This window comes from Lissotriton vulgaris, chromosome 3_1 (genome assembly GCF_964263255.1).
Source record: "Lissotriton vulgaris chromosome 3_1, aLisVul1.2, whole genome shotgun sequence".
NCBI lineage: Eukaryota > Metazoa > Chordata > Amphibia > Caudata > Salamandridae > Lissotriton > Lissotriton vulgaris.
The window spans coordinates 1,634,852,688-1,634,868,008 of NC_141689.1; positions in this window are offsets into that span (position 1 = coordinate 1,634,852,688).

Below are 15,321 nucleotides of genomic sequence, written 5' to 3' on the forward strand. Positions count from 1 at the left end.
TTCTTGCCGAACGAAGTGAGAACATCAAACAAGATGTTAAGGGATTTACGAGGGGAGGTAAGATACAAGAGAATATCGTCGGCATACAGCGATATTCGGTCCTCAAAATCGGGAGCCCACTGAATGCCCTTAATCGACGGCTCCCATCGGAGCGAGGCGGCAAGGGGTTCTAAAGCAAGAGCAAAGAGCAGGGGGGACAGCGGGCACCCTTGTCTTGTACCCCTACCAAGAGTGAAGGACTTGGACACTCGACCGTTGACGACCACCTGAGGCAGCGGTTCCCTATATAAAAGCTTCACCCACCCGATAAATTCCGAACCGAAGCCAAATTTTGCGAGGGCGGCCCAGAGATAAGGCCATTCTATCGTGTCAAAGGCCATCGTGGCGTCCAAGGAAGCCAAGATGGCCGTCTCCAGAAGAGACCCCGCCCTCGCAAGAACACCATGTAAGCGCCGCAAGTTGAGAGCGGTGTTCCGATGCGGGATAAAACCGGATTGATCCGGATGGATCAGGTCACACATCACTATAAGCAGACGATTGGCAAGAACCTTGGCTACGATTTTAGGCTCAGCGTTCAACAGGGAGATGGGCCTGTACGATGCGCAGCGATCCCGAGGCTTGCCCTCCTTAGGAATTACCACGATTGTTGCCAAACGCTGATCACAAGGGAGGGTGCCAAGGTCACGTGACTCTATGAACATATCGCCAAGATATGGTGCAACTTTATTGGGGCGCAGTTTGTACAGCTCAATAGGCAAGCCGTTCGGGCCCATAGCCTTGCCCGAACGGACAGAACGAATTGCGATCGCAATCTCATCTGCAGACATCGGAGCCTCCATGCACTCTCGGTCCTCCTCGGATAGGCAGGGCAGCGCAATATCCACAACTATAGATGGGAGTCATCCTCATCTCTATCAGACACCGGGGAGTACACAGTACGAAAATAATCTGCAAAACACTCCACAATCTCGCTTGGGTCAGTCACACACTGACCATCTAAAGTCTGATTCACGGGGACCACACGATTTGCTCTTTCCTTCTTGTCAAGCCACTCAATTAATTTACCCGCCTTATCCCCAACATCATACAGTCTACCCTGCTGCTCCCTGTACATTGTCTTGGCAGCATCCGTGACAAGGGATTTATAGTCTAGTTGCTTCAAACCAAGGGCGTGGAGTCCATCATGGGTAACGCCCGATTCTAGGTCATTCTCTAGTTCCAATATTTCGGCCTCAAGACGCACAACCTCTTGATTCCTATCTTTCTTGGTGTCAGCAATCAAGGATAAAGCCTGTCCACGAATAACAGTCTTGACAGCTTCCCACAGGGACACAGAAGAGGAAACAAACCCCTCGTTTTCCAGGAAATATTGGTATAGGGACTTTATCAAACTGTTACGGGTCTTGGGATTACGCAAATACCAGGGGTTAACAGGGGCGACACGCCCCGCAGCATTCTCCCCAGTGTCCATACAAAGCCACAATGAAGAATGATCCGAAATGCCAGCGGCCAGGTGTCTGATCTCTCTAACAGAAAAAGACTGGGCAGCGGGCATAAGGATGTAATCAAGTCTGGAGAGACTCCCATGGGCCCCAGAGTGAAAGGTGTACTGACTCTGTGTCAGATGCATCAACCTCCAGCAGTCTACCAGACCAAAGGTGTCCAGGAACCCACCAAGCCAAGACTGGGACTTAGGAAGATCCCTGGGGGGGTGACGATCTACAGTACCAGAGAGCACAGAATTAAAATCCCCACCCATAAGGAGAGTGCAATCAGGGAGCTCTAGCATCACACGGCCGATATCTGAGAAGGTGGAGGTCTGGAGACCCGGGGGAACATATACAGTAAGCAGAGAAAGAGTCTTACCCTCCCACCTACCAGTGAGGGCGGCATAACGCCCTCTGTCATAGAGGATTACACCATCAATCTCCAGGGGGACAGAGGACCGAACCAAAATACCCACCCCCCTAGAACCAGTAGTGAACCCGGAGTGTGCGGCCAGGCGATAACCCCACCTATTCATGGCCTGACACATATTTCCCACCAGATGCGTCTCCTGCAAGAGTACCACATCAGGAGACAAGCGACGCAAATACTGCAGTACCACTCCCAGTTTTATGCGATCACCCAATCCATTGACATTCCAAGATATTAACCTCAACCCACTACCCCCCATCCCAACAAGTGATGCAGAAGTCACCCCACAAAGAGCAGAGCATTTGAAGCATAGAAGAAACCCATACGTCCCCTTGAGAAAGAAAAACAAACTCACAAACACCCCATCCCACCCCCCAACCAACTCCAGTTACAACTCCCCCCTCCGTGCACCCCTGCAGTAGACTAAAAAGCCACCCCAACATGCAGTGTGCCTGTCGCCCTAACATTTCCCACTCCACAAAAAGACCCTGGAGGAGGAAAGAGGCCCGTCCCCCCCGCCACCCTGAAGGGAACACCAGTGAAACATATGCATACAAAAGGAATAGAACCCAGTTGAACAATGTCTAGTATTCGGAGATCAGGGGCCGAAACCTCATTTCTGTTCAGGCTCACCACCTTCGGCACCACCAGGGTGCTCAGTCCGGTCGGTCCAGGCAGGCAGGGAATCCAGCCAGTCACTCACATTTTCCGGCCGGTCGACGAAGAATGTTCGTTCCTCGTACTCCACTCGAAGCCTGGTAGGGAAAAGCATTGCGTACTTCAGTCCTAGGTCTCGAAGACGTCGCTTTGCACCCTGAAATCCCATCCTTTGCCTCTGGACGAGCTGAGTAAAGTCCAGGTAAAAGTTAATTGTGGAGTTCTCGAATTTCACCGGGCCGCTCACCCTCGAGGCCTGCAGGATAGCATCACGGTCCCTGAAATGAAAAAGTTTGGCGATGATAGGCCTCGGGGGTGCGCTCGGTTTAGGCTTTCCACCCGGAACGTGATGGGCGCGCTCCACTGCGAAGAACTAGCTCAGTCCAGAAGGGGCAAGATGGGTCAGGACAAGATCCTCAACCAGGAGATCCATCGAGTGAATCTCAGGATTTTCCGGAACACCTATGACGCGGATGTTGTTGCGTCTTGCCCTATTCCTCCAGCCAATGGGACATATGATCATTAGCTAATTTCAAATTACCAAGTTCGGTTTGAAGTTCCGACACATCGGCCGTGAGGCTAGAGGTCTTCAGATCTAGCGATTTCACCTTCTTGTTGGTTTTAGAGAGGTCGGCTCTGATCAGGGTGACATCGATGGCCACCTTGTCGATTTTATGAGCAAGAGCCTCATACTGTTGGCCGATGGTCTCCTTTATGTTGGTAATGGCGCCCATGATGTCCTGCAGGGACGGATCTGTAGGAGCGTTTGGGTCCTCCTTGGCGTCCTCCGGGGTACGGCTGGTGACTCCAGGGGAGCCTTTGGATTGAGTGTACCGGTCCATACTGTTGGATTGGACCGGTCCCCCACGAAGGGGCGTCTTAGTCTTCCGTTTCTCGGCTTCGCCCCTGGCTGCCATGCTGGAAGATGCGCCCCGGAGGGGCCCACGAGACCTAGTGAAAATGGCCGCCTGCGGGCAAGTCACCAACAGTTCACAAAAACAGACTTGTGTGGCCAAGGCAGAGACACAACTTGACCCAACTGTATAGAGGATAGAGTCTCACTCAAGCTGAACAGAGGCTGGACAGATCCCTGGCAGAGTGGAACCTTCTCACAATCAGACCATGCCAGGATCCTAAAACGAAACCAAAAGTTGAAGCAGGGCTACTGGGGAGGACCCCTCTGCCGTTGTTATTCAACTCCGTCCCGGCATAACAACTTGCCAAGTCCCCGGCTTACCGCTGCGTGGGCCTCAAAAGTTCAAATCGATATAGTTTCGGTTCCCAGAGTCCGAATTAAAATCTGAAAAGAGTTATGGAATCAGCCAAGGTTCCTCTTCAATAATCCGCCCAAGAATTCAGGATGTTGTCAGGATAAGTTGCGATGAGTGGCGAGGGTCCGGGGAGCTCTGTGCTCACGCGGCCATCTCGGATGCTCACGTAGCTCCTCCCCCAATATTCTTTTTAATGGATTTTATCTTGCTCTTTTGCGACATGGTGAAGTTGGTAGGACCCTGCTTTGGTTTAGATTTAATTGGGGCAGAGAACGATGTTACCAAGGCATACGTATAATTTGTCCATTTCTCTATTTCGTTGTCCCCTTCCCGTGATTCGAATAAAAGTTTAGCGGCTTCCTGAAAGTTGTCTTGTGTTGCTAGCATAAATTTTATTTTCCTAAAGTTGATAGTAGCAGTGGTGCCTGGTAGGCCTTTCCATTTTCTAGATCTTGAGATGTTAGTGCGAAATATAAGTTCCTGGGGGCAATGATCGCTATCTACTTTGTCTCCCATACTTAATGAGAAGATTTCTTTAAAAAGAGTTAGGGATACAAAATTGTAGTCCAGCTTTGAGCTTTTTTTTTAGAGATAGATGGGTAAATGCAGGAGGTGTGTCACCTGTGGTTCTACCATTTGCTGCACTCAGCATAAGATGTTCCAGATCCTCTATAAGAAGTTGACCAACTTTTGATGGAGCTGTTGTTGAGTTGGTTCTCTGTTGCCAGATGTTCCCTAGCTGGTTAATAAAAGAGACTTCCTCCGCTTTAGATGGTCCTAGTAGATGTAAATTAAAGTCTCCTGTCAATATTATATCTGGAGTATTAACTTCACTCATACAAGACTCTACAAAGTTGATTGCTTTGCGTCGTTAGATTTCCTGTTGGGATGTATATATGTATTTATTATTACTATCTCCTTGTGCCTATTCCCTAGATGCCCCTTTATAGAGGAGATTTTGATGGCAATGGTTTCCGGTGTAGTTAAGGCCACTAGATTGAAAGAAATTGCGCAGATGTTATTTGCGTAGGTTACCAGGGCCCCCTGCAAATGGCCAAATTTTGCTTTTTTGAGAACTGGAGCGTAGAACCGTATATATCCTTGTAGATGTGGTGGATCCGGCATCCAAGTCTCCTAGAAAGCGATAATGTGGAATGACATTAGATAATTCATAAAGTCACGGTCTGACGACTTACTATTTAGCCCGTTGATGTTCCAGGAGCATATCCGTAATAAGTTTGTTTCACCTTCTGAGATGTTATACCTGCTGTTCTGTCATCTGCTTGTTCCTTGATTGGAGATTACCCTCATGCCCCATCCTGAATCTTCTTCGCAGAGGCCTTGATGAAGATGAATTGGATGTTGTCTGTCCTTGTCCTGTGACTGTCTCATGCTAACCGGCGTGGGTCCCTTTGCCCCTCTCAAAAACTGACTTAGGGGCGTATCGTTCTGTTGGGTGACTATTCCTTTGGTTCTGTAATAGTGGTGCTGGATAACCAGGTAATATAATGGGATTTATTTTTATGCCCCAGTTTTCAAATATCGAGGCTTCCGATAAAATTCTTTGTGCAGTACGTTCTAACTTCCATGTTGTCCGTGTGGTCTCTCCCTCCCTAAGGTCCCCATGGCTGATGAACTCTACTGAAATCAGGTCAGTTGAATTTATCTCCATTAATGAGGGTATATGTGTGAATAGACGGAGTATGTTCCTACGATTTAATATGTCGTGGGGTCCTTTGGATCTATAGGCCAGTGCGAATTCTAGTGTATTCACATTCATATTTGACTCGTTTCCCAGGTAATCTGCTTGTGGTCGGATTTTGGGCTCATGGGTGCTTGTGCTTGTTTTAGATGGCTTTGTAGTTAGTTCTGGCCTACTCTGGGCATCCAGAGTTAAGTTTGTAACTAGGCCAGCACAAAGTTGCCCCAAAGGTTCTGCATAGGCGGGCTTAGTTCTTAAATTTCCGTGTTTAAGTTCAATATTTTCAGCTCCTCCAATTTTGGATACAAGGAGGGGCGGATAGTTTAAAGCCCTCTCTATTTGCTGGTCTGACGCGCTAACCGTTGTGATTGTGGAGGGTTTCATTTCTTTGACCATTGGTCCTACAGATGTATATTTGGGGGAGTGATGCTGTATGATGGTTCCTTCTGGTTTTGTTCTGCATTGCAGTAATTGACAACTGTAGATTCAGAGAATATTCCAAATGCGCCTGTTGCACCTGTGATTCCAAATGAACAAACATTTGCTTCTCCCACAGCAGGAGATACGAGAATGATAGCTCCTTTGACTCCAAGTGTTTCAAACTTTCCAGATGCTTTGTTCTGTTACAGTTGCCCCTGTTGTACCTCTATTCAAATCTAGGTGGCAGTGTAATACTGCTCACCCATTAGTTGTTCCTACTGGGGTGAATACCTCATCTAGTACTCCTATAGATTCAGTTGTGAGACAAGTTCTCCAAACTCCTTTGATTCTGAATTAAACAAATGTTATGTATTCCTAAACTGCAAATTCAGTGTTAAATCAGACACACTTTATCACAGCTAACAGAATGGTCCAGAGCTCCCCACCATTCTACATGCTTAGAACAGGTAAACCTCCACTAGTAAATTATTTCTGAAATGACAGTGCTAATGGGAACATCAAGCTCTGATGTTTCTTTATCACAGTCATCATGTGAATGGAGTAAAAATTTGCCCATTTGAGAAATTAGGTCTTAAGAATTTGATGCCTGGCTTAAGGGGTTGAGTATCACAGTTACTATTAAAAATCAAGAGACTACACAAGTCTCAGAGAGAGCAAAGGAATTGGACGTGGCCAAAATTAAAGTAGAATTAGAAGAACTCATCATTAGATCTCTTAGCCCATCACAATTGAATACCTATCAGGATGAGGACCTACTGTTTTTCTGTGACGACATTACAAGATGTGCTAGACAAATTCATGAAAGATTAACTGAATTGGCACAAACATTTGAGATAATTGTGCAGAAATCAAAAGTTTTACAAAGAACCTACCAAGAGATTTAGCTAACATGAGATCAGCAGGATTGAAAGTGCAGATTGAGGAAATAATGACATTACTCATTAAATGGAGGGAATAAGTTGGAAGGTAGATAGTCAAAGAAGAAGGAAACAAAAAAAGTTATAATGCAGATGCCTCGGTTTATAATTGATGGATGAGAAAAAGAAGTACAAATGATCCCTATGCGAGAAGTACCTGGAGGTGCAAATGTACTTGTACCTTGGAGTAGGGCTGATATTTTGTCATTCACAAATGAATTCCTGAAACTGAGAGTAAATCCAGTAGAATGGTACTGACACATTTTTTGAAAATCTCAAAAGTTTTGTTGACTGATTTGAATACCTTGTTTGATATTGTGGTTCCTTGAGACATATGGATGGAATGTAAGGTGTCTGTAGATTGGCCTTATGTAGAACCAGATAGGAATCCTGAAACAGGTGCCTCATCTCCAGTGGTATTGAAAAAGTATGACCAGTTGATTTTAAGGCAGTTGTGTTTTGTCATGGTGCCATGTCCCACAAGGGTATACGGAGAGCCCCTCTAACAAATACTCAAAACAAATCTTGAGTCATTGATAATGCCTTAACATTCAGTTTTTTAAATCTAAAGACAGTGGTCCCTAGACAAGGATTGATGAGAGCAAACAATAAATATAGACCCAATCAGTACTATATTTTACAGCTGTCCAGCCGGACAGGTGTTTTTCATATATAGTTGCTTAAATATACACAAAATTCAGCAAGATACAAATAAAGTGGGACACAAGCCTGTATCCAACTTAGTGGGAAGGACGTACAGCATGAAACAAAAAGGCTCAGGCAGAGTAAATTGTTTGTATGAGACACGTTTTGGTAGGACAAACAAATTATAGTGGAGACACCATTACACATAATAATTATTAAATAAAGAGGTGTATATGTCGTACAACAAGTCAACGGCGTTTCGATCCTTACAAAAGATATAGGATCATCATCAGAACATTAACAATGGTATGCCTGTATACATTTTGCCTAGATCCAGGTCATAGTGACATGGATGAGGTTTGTTTCAGGCGAAGACCGAGTAGAAGTCCAGACCAAGTACAAGGAGAGTAGAGGATGCAGACAGCCGTTGCCGTGGTTTGTGCAGTTGGATGCTGGGTCAGAGTCGACCTAATAAAGGCTGTAATAGCTAAAAGGAGTCATTTGAAATGTTCATGCCACGGGGCGGTCTCGAAATCTGAGTGGCCTATTGCAGTGGTCTGCTGTATATCAGGGACGGCAAGCCAGTAACCTGTGAGCTGCGTCTGCGGTCTCTAGTGACAAGGAATGGGGTTGAGGCCAATCTGTGAACAACCTCTGTTATAGCATGTCTTGCCTGTCGGGATCGGGGATATGAAGGTGACATTCAGTTTTAGCACAGTACACTGGCAACCTGCTGGCAGCATCAAATACCCAAGAAGCCTGGAAAAAGGATACTATTGCCTTGCTAAATCAATTAGCTAGAAATGGACATAAAGGGGCCTATTTAATAAAGTTACAATTTTGTCAAACTGAAATCTATACTTAGGACATCATATTGAGAAAGGAGCAAGGAAAGTGTCACAAGAATGAATCTCTACAATTCTTAACATGATTCCGCAAACTACACAGAAATAAGTTTGCATGTCCCTAGGAATAGTGGGCTACTATCAACAGTAGGGTCCCAACTTTTCCCTGACAGCTAAACCTCTTCAGAGGTTGACACACAAAGAGGTGTCTGATCAGGTACCATGGGATGACATTTGGATGGATGCTTTCACAGAGCTGAGTAAAAGTCTATGTTGTGCCCATGCTCTGGGAATGCCTGATTACAATAAATACTTTGTGCTATTCTGCATGGAAAGGAAGGCTGCGCTCTTTCAGTGTTGACACAAATGCATGGAAGTGCTTCATTGAGATGTCTCACAGTAGCCAAACTGTTGTTGAGAAAGTTAATTCCGAGGTTTGGTTTCCCGACTTTTCTTGAGTCTGACCAAGGAAGTACAATCTCTCTTAGTTGCAAATGTATATATGCAGGAATATTTTCTATTGTTGCCTTAATGCTAGTTGCTTTACTTATTATTTTGAATTTGCCTCGCTACATAGCTGTAGAAAATTCCAAGCATATGAATACTTTCAAGGCTACATCAACTACTATTTATATTCCATTAGATAACAAAACTTTACATCTAGATTCTTCCAAAGGTGATTACTCGCATAATGTATATACTAGGTTATTATAAGAATATATTAGTACAATGGATGCTGGTGAATGCTACGTATGTATGCATTTACCAGCATCAGTTTCTGAAGGTATTACTTTTCATAGTATTTCCCTAACATATTGTGTTTATGTAGCTTATTAAAAAGTTTAGTTTATGGTAGTGATCATTTTCAATAATATGATTCAATTTATCACTTGGCCTTTTCAGAAATTCCTGTGATGAAATGTTTAAATCCGCATACTGAAGCTTCATTTGTTGAGACAATGGGCTATTTCTTTAGAACAACTCAGTCTCTGGACATGGTCTATGTGCATAGAAATAACCTAATCTGCATTTTAGAAGAAGCAGAAAAGAAATTCATGAACTCAGTAGAAGATAGACATAGAAATACAATGATTGAAGCTATCGCTCATTCAAAGCTAAACTTTTCGTGCTGCAAGAAGAGCATAGCATAGTGGGAAATATGGCTGTTTTAGCTCTATGATGGCATATTTTGTAGGTAATAGTGAATGTGAACACACATTTGAGGTTTATGAAAATTAAGGACGTTATTTGGAAGGAGTGGATCCTGTGTTTCCCAGACTCTATTGCATCTGTGGTAAGAGTGCTTTTTATAGGTTGCCGAAGAGATGGTATGGAACTTGTCTTATGGGAGTTGGGTCTCCAAAAATGTATCATGTGGAACAATGTGAAGGATTGGAGAATGAAGACAGGTCCAAGTGCAAGTTAAACAGTGGGAGGTATATTTGGAGCTTTAATACCATCTATAAGGTTAGTACTAAACTCTCATAAAATTAGGAAGCGTTCAACCCTACTTAATAGTGCAACTGGAGGAATCTCAGTTGTAGATACTGAAATGATCTCAAAAAGATCTATGGTGATGCAGAATCAACTTGCCTTAGACATCCTGCCCATGAAGGAGGGCGGAGTCTGCCAGCTGTTAAAGGTTCAACAATATTGCACCTACATACCTGATTAAAGAAAAGACCTGAGAAGTTACATAAAAAATATTACTTATTTAAACAGACCTAAAAGGGTTAAAGACTGATGGTGCAGGTGATTTGATAGAGAAAGACTTGTCTACTGTTAGCAACTGGTTAGGAAACTTAGGAAGTTGAATAGAGATACAAATCTTGAGACCTTTTAGGGTTATCTCTTTGCGCCTAATGCTGATGTTGGTGACTATCAAATTTTATAGACATTCACGACAAAAACAAGGCATGAAAATATCAAGGTCTGATGCAGAACTAGAAGACAAACAGAGTCAATACTGTGATGAAATGAAAGCTCTGGAGGAATCCAGACATAAGAGACTTTTGCACATTGTGAGCTGAGATGATCATTTGTGTCTCAAATGACAGTGGTCTGACAACGGATGTAATCTCCTGACTTGACGGATTATAATAATGATTTCCCTTAGTGAGGGGTGTGTGACTCAAGAGAGCAGCAGCAACAGGAATAGCTGATTGAACACAAGCAATTTCTTTTCCCTTGTCATGTGGCCTTTCCCCTTTGCCTTTTACCCATGGACGTCTTAATGATGTACTCTTACCAAATCCTACACTTATGCTGATAGAACTCTTTGAACTGACCCCTACCCTCGCTGATGGTAATTAACCATTTCCTAAACAACTGTCTCTAAGAACTGTTTAGCTTCCCAAAATGTCTTGTTGAGGTTATCCTTGGTTTGTCTCTGCTAAATGTGTAGTTTGTTCTACTTCTGTAAATGCATATTGAGACTCATGACTTAATTTGCTAGGAATGCTAATTATCTTCTTGACTACATTATTTATTTAATACAAATGACTAATTTAGCATAAATTGTCTGAGTCATTTTTTAGATTAATGATAATGTTCTTTCCACAGAGACTGTGCATATGCTAATTGGCCTTCTAGTGCATAATGGAGATAGTCACAGATTATACTCAGAACATCAAATTCTTTTATTACTGTTTGTATACCAACTGCAGAATTATTGGTCGGTATGATATTGGCCTGGTTAAAATTATTTAGGAGGTTTGGACTTCCTACTGCCATCCTATATATCTATAGCATGGTCTTGATGGTGGTATCCTTGATTCTAATATCTAAATTGTAAATTGGTCACCATTTATTGGCCTCATGGAGTGATGAACATTCAACACCCTGATTCCTCACCCCAAAATGTGGCGAGGAAGGTCCATTGGTGGATCAAACACCTCTATAGGTGTGTTTAGGTATTGAAATCTGGAAGAAAAATATATAATTGTGAATGGACCCAGGTAAAATGCTGGATCAGAATGCTCCAATAGCCCGGGGGCGTGGCCAACAGCCGAACATGGTGGACGTGAGCTAGGTTCGCTCCGTCCAAGTTTCCCCTAAAATCCTGACGATCATCCTGCAGCAGCGGGGATTGACCCCTGCTCCCTCGCCTACAGCTTGACAAATTAAGCACCGCGCTGTCGGTGCCTCACTGGCGATGTAGGGAGCCCTGACGCGCATCGCCGAACGGAGACACCGCACACAGGAAGGACGGCCTACATCTGACGTGGCGACCGCGGCCCACAGCAAGCAGGCAGGCAGCCCGGAAGTGACCCGCGACCGGCTGTGTGGCGGCCATTGACCACGGTGAAGTGGACCTGGGTAATCTGGAGGCGCCGGAGCGGCGCCACTGGCCCTCCTGCTGCTACGACACCCGTGGGGCGAGAAACGGACATCGGGGCTCACCGAAGTGCAGCCGGAGCTCCAGGACGTCCGAGATCGGGAGCACAGCGAGGCGTGGGGCGCCCGGCGCACAGTGCTGCGCAACACCGAGGGGCACATCCTGACGGTGGAGAGCCGGCTCGAGGCGGGAGCCGGGCTCGTTGGTGTGTCCTGACAGGGCGAACAGAAGAGCTGTGGTCAGAGCCTGGCACTTGGAGGTGAGCCACGGGATCCCCTAAAGCAGGGCGGCAGACAAAGACGCTGGCAATGATCGGACCTGTGTTCACGAGACAGGGGGGCATTTGCAAGACAGACTCTAGCCCACAGCATATGGGGCATTAACCGGGGTGCCAGGACTTCCTTAACGCACAGAATTACGGAGGCAGAGCCAAGCGGACGATTCCGGCGGCGCCCCCCCCCCCCCCCCCCACCTTCCCCCCCGAGGGACGCTGAGCGCTGCTGGGGGGCCACAGAGACATAGGGAAAGGTGCGCCCCGACACGTGGTCCGGGGGGCCGAACACCAGACCACTGCTAGCACGGCCCCATCACTGGACAGGCCTACCTAGGACCTATCGCGGTCTGGACGCCCCGGTACAGGGGGCTTGCCGCCTTGCGCTTCGTGACGCTCACTCATCGCTCTGCATGGTCATCGCAGGTCCGCACATTGCGTTGGACTAGCGGGATCGCAACGGCGCTGACGGCCTGCCCGGGGGTAGAGACGAGGAGACGATACTGGCTGCAGAACCCCTGACCAGGCAGGACACCGAAACAGCAGACCACTCCCGGGGTGCACGGCGCCATTCGTGCCTGACCCGACCCGGTGGAGAGGGACCGGAGGAGACAGTAGAGGGTGGACAGGTCAACCGCATATTACACACGGGGAGCGCTGTGGAGGAGCGAGATGGGCAGAAACAGAAACCCCCGTGGTGGCGCACAGGCCTCTGGCTCGGACGATCCCCTGGTTTCTTCCAATGAGGACGTGATCCCGCCCACGGGAACCAACACTCAAGAGGCCAAGCTGGACCTCATACTATCGGAGATAAGGGCATCCAGAGAGGTGCTTGAAATTCGGATGGATACAATGTCAACGGGCCTATCGCTACTCAAGGATGACCATAAGAAACTAGCGGAAAGAGTGTCGGAGTAGAAAATTGCGCTTGCCGATTTGATACCCCAGCAAACGGAACACTCCACGAGGCTGGAAAACCTGGAGAAGCAAATGCAAACCCTGAGAGAGAAGGTCGACGATGCGGAAGGGCGCTCAAGACGCAACAACGTACGCATCTTGGGCGTGCCAGAACGCAGCGAAGGGACTAATCCGACCGGTTTTGTGGAGGAATGGCTGAAAACTGTGGCCGACCCGGCAGACCTGACTCAGGTGTACAGCGTGGAGAGAGCACACAGGGTCCCTCCCAGGCCGCCAAAACCGGGGGCCCCGCCTCGCCCCTTAATAGCACGCCTCCTCCACTTCAAGGACAGAGACACCATCCTGAAGGCCGCAAGGGAGAATGGCCCATTAAATATGAGAACCACTCGGTGTCCATTTACCCAGACTTTACGCAAGCGGTGCAGAGGGCCAGGGCGTCCTTCTGGGGTGTGAAAAGAGCACTCAGGGAGCGCAACGTGAAATATACCTTGTTTTATCCAGCGCGCCTTAGGGTCATTCATGATCACAGGACTTACTTCTTTGACAATCCAGAGGAAGCATCGGAGTGGCTGGAAGTTACACTCACCCCGCTGCAGTCCGCGCACGAAGCACAGGAGGTGCCGGAGACGCAGAGGTCTGACAGCCGGACGGAATCACAGGGCCGCCCTGGTCACCCAGACACGGAGGGGTCCCGCACTGACCGTCAGGACCAAGAGGAAGACGACGGCTCGGCAGCAATAGCGCGACTAACCACCAACGCATTGGCGGAACACGATGCAAACAATGGGTCACCATCAGCGAGCCGGACAAGTACCCATACAGCGGCCTCTGACACGGAAGACAGCCTACAGTTATTTCCCCAAATTACAGCACAGCTGGCGGCGGACTTGTGATCTTAATCCCTGCGGCGACAGTCTGGTAATGTAGCAGATGTTCTACTATGTTTAGAGGGAGGGGGAGGGGTCAGGAACCTGGAACACTTATGACCATAGGGGACAATGGTTACGAGACTCTTAGAAGCGAACTGCTGTGAAAGTTCGACTGGGCTCACACCCCCAAGCCTAGTCACGGTTCTAGAATTCCTTTACCCATGTTGGGTGTTACGGTTTGGCCCTCTGTGGTTCTAGAGGGGGACCTACAAGTTGGGGTTAGGTTTACATATACAGCACTGAAAATTTCCGTTATGTGGTCGATATTGATGTGGGCAAAGGTTTTGGACTATGCCAAAGGTATCCGGGGTAATGACGTCCCCTAATGAATATGTGGTCTGCACTTGGAATGTACGGGGATTGGGCTCGGTACATAAACGACACAGGGTCTTAGCACAACTCCATAGGCGGCGGGTGCACATAGCGTACCTCCAAGAGACACACTTGAATGATTCTGAGGGAGCCAAAATGTTGCGAAAATAGAAGGGCCAACTATACGCTACTAAATACTCTGCGTTTTCCCGGGGGGCGGCCATTTGGATTAGCAACTCGGTCCCGTTTAAACTTATTGAATCTAAAATAGACAAGGAAGGCCGTTACGTGCTTGCTAAGGGGCTGCTAAACGGTATGTGTGTAGTGCTTGGTTGTTTGTACGCCCCGAATGTGGAGCAGTCGCAGTTTTTTGCGGACCTAGGTAGGGCGCTGTCGGATTGGATGGAGTATGATTGGGTTATAGGTGGGGACTGTAATGCGGTACTAGATCTCACGCTAGACAGATCACATCCACCCTTTCACGCCACGGAGAGTCGAAGACAGGCAGCAGCATTGGCACAGTGGGCTGAGGGGTGGGACCTAGTCGACTCCTGGCGGACGCTACATGCATCCCACAGGGAATACACGTTCTACTCCCCACCGCACAAACTCCACACCAGGATAGATCGCATCTTTTGCTCCAGAACACTCACGCCGTCTATTATAAAAGTGGAACACATGGGGAAGACGTTATCGGATCACAACCCGGTTGAACTGTCTCTGCAGTGGGGAAGATTACCCACCCCTATACCGACGTGGCGCCTATCCCCAAGCCTACTAGAAGACCCGGTTTTTAAGTCCACACTGACTGACGCTACCACACACTACTTCACCGAGAATACGGGCACGGCAAGCTCCAGACGGGTCGAATGGGACGCCTTCAAGGCTACCATTCGCGGAGTGGCCATGGGCACCAAGGTAGGCGTCAAACACCAGGTATTGGTAAGGCTGCGAGAAGTGGAGGATAGTCTGGCGGCTCTAGAAATCGAGGCCACAGGCACGGGTGGCGCCCTCACGCAACTACAGGAGGCTAATATACAATATGCGGAACTCCTGGAAGAACTAAGGATCCTAGACCATAGGGAATACACCGCACGACAGCACAAACAGGCGGACAGGGCGGGCGCGCTATTGGCACGCCTGACTAAGGACACGCCGG